Source organism: Somniosus microcephalus, unplaced genomic scaffold (genome assembly GCF_052327205.1).
Source record: "Somniosus microcephalus isolate GS21.2 unplaced genomic scaffold, FLI_Smic_1.0 unresolved_chr6, whole genome shotgun sequence".
Lineage (NCBI taxonomy): Eukaryota > Metazoa > Chordata > Chondrichthyes > Squaliformes > Somniosidae > Somniosus > Somniosus microcephalus.
This window is the reverse complement of record NW_028225184.1, coordinates 8,579,132-8,585,352: the sequence shown is the minus strand read 5'-3', so window position 1 is coordinate 8,585,352 and position 6,221 is coordinate 8,579,132. Positions and strand designations below refer to the sequence as shown.

Genomic DNA, 6,221 nt, shown 5'->3' with positions numbered 1-6,221 from the left:
TGGATCAACAATTCTACGGTTTGAAGACTGATATTATTCACATGTTCACAATTTCCCTTTGCTTTTAAGTGGTGCTTGATAAAGTACCAAGATATAATCAAAGTTGATGGCCATGGGATTAAAGTGGCAATGACAGCAGTTAGTGGTGCGGGTTATATCAGTATTACAGTGAGTGTTGAGGAGTATATCAGAGGTTTAGAGTGAGGGGTCTGGGGTATATCAGAGAGTTACTTTGAGGGGTTTGGAGTATGTCAGACCATGTTACAGTGAGGGGTGTGGGGTATACCAGAGGGCTACACAGGTCTGTGGGGTATATCAGCGTGTTGCAGAGGTGTGTGGGTTATATCATAAAGTTACAGTGAGGGGTGTGGGGTACATCAGAGTATAACAGATGTGTATGGGACATATCAGTGTGTTACAGAGGGGTGCAGTGTATATCAATGTGTTAAATGGAGTGGTGTGGGATATATTAGAGTGTTAAAGTGAGTGGTGTGGGGTACTTCAGAGTGTTTCAGAGGGTGAGGGGTATGTCAGTTTGTTACAGTAACCGGCGTGTGGTTTATCAGTGTGCTACTGTGAGGGGTGTGGGGTATATCAATGTGTTACAGTGAGGTGTGTGGGGTATATCAGTGTGTTAGAGAGGGTTATGGGGTATATCAGTGTGTTACAGCGAGTGTTGAGTGGTATATCAGAGTGTTACAGTTAGTGGTGTGGGGTATATCAGAGTGTGATGGTGAGTTGTGTGGGGTATATCAGTTTGTTACAGAAGGGTGTGGGTATATTAGTGTGTTACAGTGAGATGTGCGGGGTATATCAGTGTGTTACAGTGAGGGGTGTGGGGTTTATCCGAGTGTTACAATGAGTTTTGTGGGGTATATCAGAGTGCTACAGAGTGGTGTCGGGTATATTAGATTATTACAGTGAGGGGTGGGGAATATATCAGAATTTTAGAGTGAGAAGTCTGGGGTATAGCAATGTATTATATTGGAGGTTTGGACGATGTCAGATTACGTTACAGTGAGGGGTGTGGGGTATATCGGCGAGTTACAGAGAGGTTTGCGGTATATCAGGGTGTTACAGAGTGGTGTGGGCTATATCAGAAATTTACAATGAAGGGTGTGGGTATATCAGAGTGTTACAGTGAGGTGTGTGGGTATGTTAGATGGTTACAGTGAAGGGTGTGTGGGGTACCATTGTGATACAGTGAGGTACGTAGTGTATATTAGAATGTATCAGTGAGCGGTGTGGGTTATATCAGTGTGTTACAGTGAGTGGTGTGGGGTATATTAGTGTCTTACAGTGAAGAATGTGGGCTATGTCAGATTGTTACATTGAGGGCTGTGGAATATATCAGACTGTAACAGTGAGGGGTGTGGGGATATCAGAGTGTGTTTCAGTGAGTGGTGGTGGATATGGCAGAGTCTTACAGGGGTGTGGAATATATAAGCGTGTTACATTTAGTGGGTTGAAGTATATCAGAGTGTTACAGTGATTATTGTGGGCAATACAAGTGTGTTATAGTGAGGGGTACGGAGGATCAAATGTGTTACAGTGAGAGGTGTGGGTTACACCAGAGAGCGTTCCAGTGAGTAGTGTGGGCTATAGCAGTGTGTTACGGGGTTGTGGGGTACATCAGATTGTTACATTGAGGTGCTTGTGCTAGAGATAGCGGATGCACTAAGGATGATTTTTCAGAATTCATTAGACTCGGGAACAGTGCCGATGGATTGGAGGGTAGCTAACGTTACCCCACTATTCAAAAAGGGGGGTAGGGAAAAAGCAGGTAATTACAGACCTGTAAGCCTTACATCAGTTGTGGGCAAAATGCTGGAGTCCATCATTAAGGATGAAATAGCGGAGCACTTAGCAAATGGGGACAGGATAGGACAGAGTCAACATGGATTTACAAAGGGTAAATCGTGCTTGACTAATCTATTGGAATTTTTTGAGGGAGTAACTGGTAGAATAGATGGGGGAGAGCCAGTAGATGTGGTGTACCTGGACTTCCAAAAGGCCTTCGATAAGGTCCCACATAAAAGATTAGCATGGAAAATTGAGGCTCATGGGATAAAGGGGAAAGTTTTGGCGTGGATAGGGAACTGGCTGTCAGATAGAAAACAGAGAGTTGGAATAAACGGCTCATTTTCTGAATGGCAGGCAGTAACAAGTGGGGTACCACAGGGATCTGTCCTGGGCCCCCAGCTGTTCACAATTTACATTAATGACCTGGATCAGGGAGTCGGATGCAGCATTTCCAAATTTGCAGACGACACTAAACTAGGAGGTGGGGTGGGCTCAGAGGAAGAGACCAGGAAGCTCCAGAGCGATTTGGACAGACTGGGCGATTGGGCGGATAAATGGCAGATGCACTATAATGTGGACAAGTGCGAAGTTATCCACCTTGGGTGCAGGAACGGGAGGGCAAATTATTATTTAAATGGCAATAGATTGGGAGAGGGGGAAGTACAGAGAGACCTGGGTGTTCTTGTACACCAGTCACTGAAGGCGAGCATGCAGGTGCAACAGGCGGTCAAGAAGGCAAACGGTATGCTGGCCTTCATAGCAAAAGGGTTAGAATACAGGAACAGGGATACCTTGCTGCAGCTGTACAGGGCACTGGTGAGACCACACCTCGAGTACTGTGTACAGTTTTGGTCGCCTCATCTGAGGAAGGATGTTCTTGCCATGGAGGGGGTGCAGCGGCGATTCACCAGGCTGATACCAGGAATGGCGGGAATGACCTATGAGGAGAGACTATGTAGTTTAGGGATGTACACACTGGAGTTTAGAAGATTGAGAGGGGACCTCATAGAAGTGTATAAAATTCTGACAGGTCTAGACAGACTGGATGCAGAAGGAATGTTTCCCTTGGCGGGTGAGAACAGAACTAGAGGACATAATTTAAGGATAAGGGCTAAACCATTTAGGACAGAGATGAGGGGGAATTTCTTCACTCAGAGAGTGGTGAACCTGTGGAACTCATTGCCACAGAGGGCAGTGTACGCCAGCTCATTAAATATATTTAAGAGGGAATTAGATATATTTCTACGGGCAAAAGGGGTTAAGGGTTACGGAGAGAAGGCGGGGACGGGATACTGAATTAAAGGATCAGCCATGATCTCATTAAATGGCGGAGCAGGCACGAAGGGCCGAATGGCCTACTCCTGCTCCTATCTTCTATGTATGTATCTATGTATAAGTGTGGTACAGTGAGGGACATGTGGGATGTCAGAGTGTTAGCGTGTTGGGTGTATTGTGTACCAGGTTGTTACAGCGAGTGTTGTGGATTATTTCAGGGTGTTACAGTGAGGGACGTGGGGTAAATCAGAGTGTTACTGTCAGGATTCTGGGGTATATCAGAGTGTTACACTGAGGGATGTGAGGAATACCAGTGTTTTGCAATGTGTGATGTGCGGCATTTCAGATTGTTACAGTGAGGGTTGTGGGGTATATCAGAGTGTTACAGTGATTGGTGTGTGGTATATCAGAGTGTTACAGTGAGGAGTGTGGGTCCTACCAACTTGTAACAGTGAGGGTGTGGTATATATCAGATTGTGTTACAGTGAGGGCGTGAAATATATCAAACTGTTACATTGAATGGGGTGGGGCATATACGAGTGCTTCAGTGAGGGGTGTGAAGTATTCAGACTGTTACAGTGAGCGGTGTGGGTTATCGCAGGGTGTATTAGTGAGGGTGTGGCGCACATCATTGTGTTACAATGAGGTGTGTGGGCTGTATCATAGTATTACAGTGAGATGTGTGGTGTATATCAGTGTGTTACAGTGAGGGGTGTGAGGTAAAGCAGAGTGTTACAATGAAGTGTTTGGGCTACATCATAGTGTTACATTGAGGTGTGTGGGTTATATCATAGTGTTACAGTGAGCGGTGTGGGGTATATGAGAGTTTTACAGTGAAGTGTGTGGCGTAAAATAGAGTGTTACATAAGCACATAAGAAATAGGAGCAGGAGTAGGCCAATCGGCCCATCGAGCCCGCTCCACCATTCAATAAGATCATGGCTGAACTGATCCTAACCTCAAATCTGCTATCACTCTCCATCCCACCCGAACCCATGTGATCTCCCGGGAGAGGTGAATAACCAGATAAAAAACCCAATGGCCAATTTGGGGGACAAAATCTGGGAAATTCCTCTCCGACACATGTAGGCGATCGGAACTCTTCCAGGAGATCACTCTGTCCCTATATTTTCTGCAGTACTTACCTTCTGTAAAGGCGATCTCCACCCCAGCCAGGAACAGGAACAAAAACCATCTCCTGAAATCTAACACAGAATTAGAACACAAGAAGTAGGAGCAGAACCAGACTACACGGCCCCTGGGCCCGCTCCACTACCCACAGGGCCATGATCATTCCGAACCTAGACTCATGTCCAATTTTCTGACCGCTCCCCGTAACCCTTAATTCCCTTTACTTCTAGGAAACTATCTATTTCTGTTTTAAATTTATTTAATGGTGTAGCTGCCACAGCTTTCTGGGGCAGCAAATTCCACAAACCTACCACTCTCTGAGTGAAGAAGTTTCTCCTCATCTCAGTTTTGAAAGAGCAGCCCCTTATTCTAAGATTATTCCCGCTAGTTCTAGTTTCACCCATCATTGGTAACATCCTCACCGCATCCACCCGATCAAGCCCCTTCACAATCTTATATGTTTCAATAAGATCACCTCTCATTCTTCTGAACTTGAATGTCCTTGACTGCTGAAGTGTTCCCCGATGGGAGGGAACACTCCTGCCTGGCGATTGTTGTGCAGTGTCCATTCATCTGCTGTCGCAGTGTCTGCATGGTTTCGCTGATGTACCATGCTCCGGGGTTTTCTCTCCTGCAACATATGAGGTAGACAACTTTGGCCGAGTCACATGAGTGTGTACCATGTAACTGGTGGGTGGTGTCCTCACGTGTGATGATGGTATCTGTGTTGATGATCAGGCATGTATTGCAGAGGATGCCGTGGCAGGTTTGTGTGGTGTCCTGGTCGCTGTTCTCCTGAAAGCTGGGTAATTTGCCATGAACGATGGTCTGTCTGAGGTTAGGCGGCTGTTTGAAGGCGAGTAGTGGAGTCGTGGGGATGGCCTTAGTGAGGTGTTCGTCCTCATCGATGACATGTTGAAGGCTGCAAAGTGCATGGCGTAGTTTCTGCGCTCCGAAGAAGTACTGGACAACGAAGGGTACTCTGTTGGTTGTGTCCCATGTTTGTTTTCTGAGGAGGTCTATGCGATCATTCGTGGTGGCCCGTCGGAACACATTCGAATCAATCCCTCCCGGGGTCAGAGTGTATAGCTAATCTCACATGAGTCGAGCATCATATCCCGTTCTTACGAGGGCATCTTTCAGCGTCTGTAGGTGTCCATCGGGTTCGTCCTCGTCTGAGCAGATCCTGTGTATTCGCAGGGCTTGTCCGTAGGGGATGGCTTCTTTAACGTGGTTAGGGTGGAAGCTGGAGAAGTGGTGCATCGTGAGGTTATCCCTGGGCTTGCGGTAGTGTGAAGTGCTGAGATGTCCGTCTTTGATGGAGATTCGTGTGTCCAAGAATGAAAGCGATTCTGAGGAGTTGTCCATGGTGAGTTTGATGGTGGGATGGAACTTGATGATGTTATCATGTAGTCTTTTCAGTGATTCTTCGCCTTGTGTCCATAGGAAGAAAATGTCGTCGATGTAACTGGTGTATGGCATAGGTTGGAGGTCCCGTGCAGTGATGAATTCTTGCTCCAACTTGTGCATGAAGATGTTGGCGTATTGGGGTGCGAATTTGGTCCCCATGGCTGTTCCGTGTGTTTGGGTAAAGAACTGGTTGTCGAAGGTGAAGACATTGTGGTCAAGGGTGAAGTGGGTGAGTTGCAGAATGGCGTCTGGAAACTAGCTGTTGCTGGTGTTGAGCACTGAGGCTGTCGCAGCGATGCCGTCATCGTGGGGGATACTGGTGTAGAGTGCCGAGACGTCCATTGTGGCGAGGAGTATTCCTGGTTCAACTGGTTCGTGGGTGCTGTGTTTTTGTAAGAATTCTGTAGTTTCACGACAGCAGCTGGGTTTTCCCTGTACGATGGGTTTCAGGATGCCCTCGAGGTATCCAGAAAGGTTATCACACAGGGTTCCGTTGCCTGATACGATAGGACGTCTGGGTGTGTTGGCTTTGTGCATCTTTGGGAGGCAGTAGAAGTCTCCCACACAGGGAGTACGTGCGATGAGAGCGCATAGGATGCTTTG

The 6,221-nt window shown here is 46.9% G+C and overlaps 1 pseudogene; it reads right to left on the bottom strand.

Annotated features, from left to right (window-relative positions):
- Nucleotides 1–4,872: 4,872 nt before the first annotated feature.
- LOC147086930 (uncharacterized) lies at nucleotides 4,873–5,960 on the bottom strand (annotated as a pseudogene).
- Nucleotides 5,961–6,221: the final 261 nt, after the last annotated feature.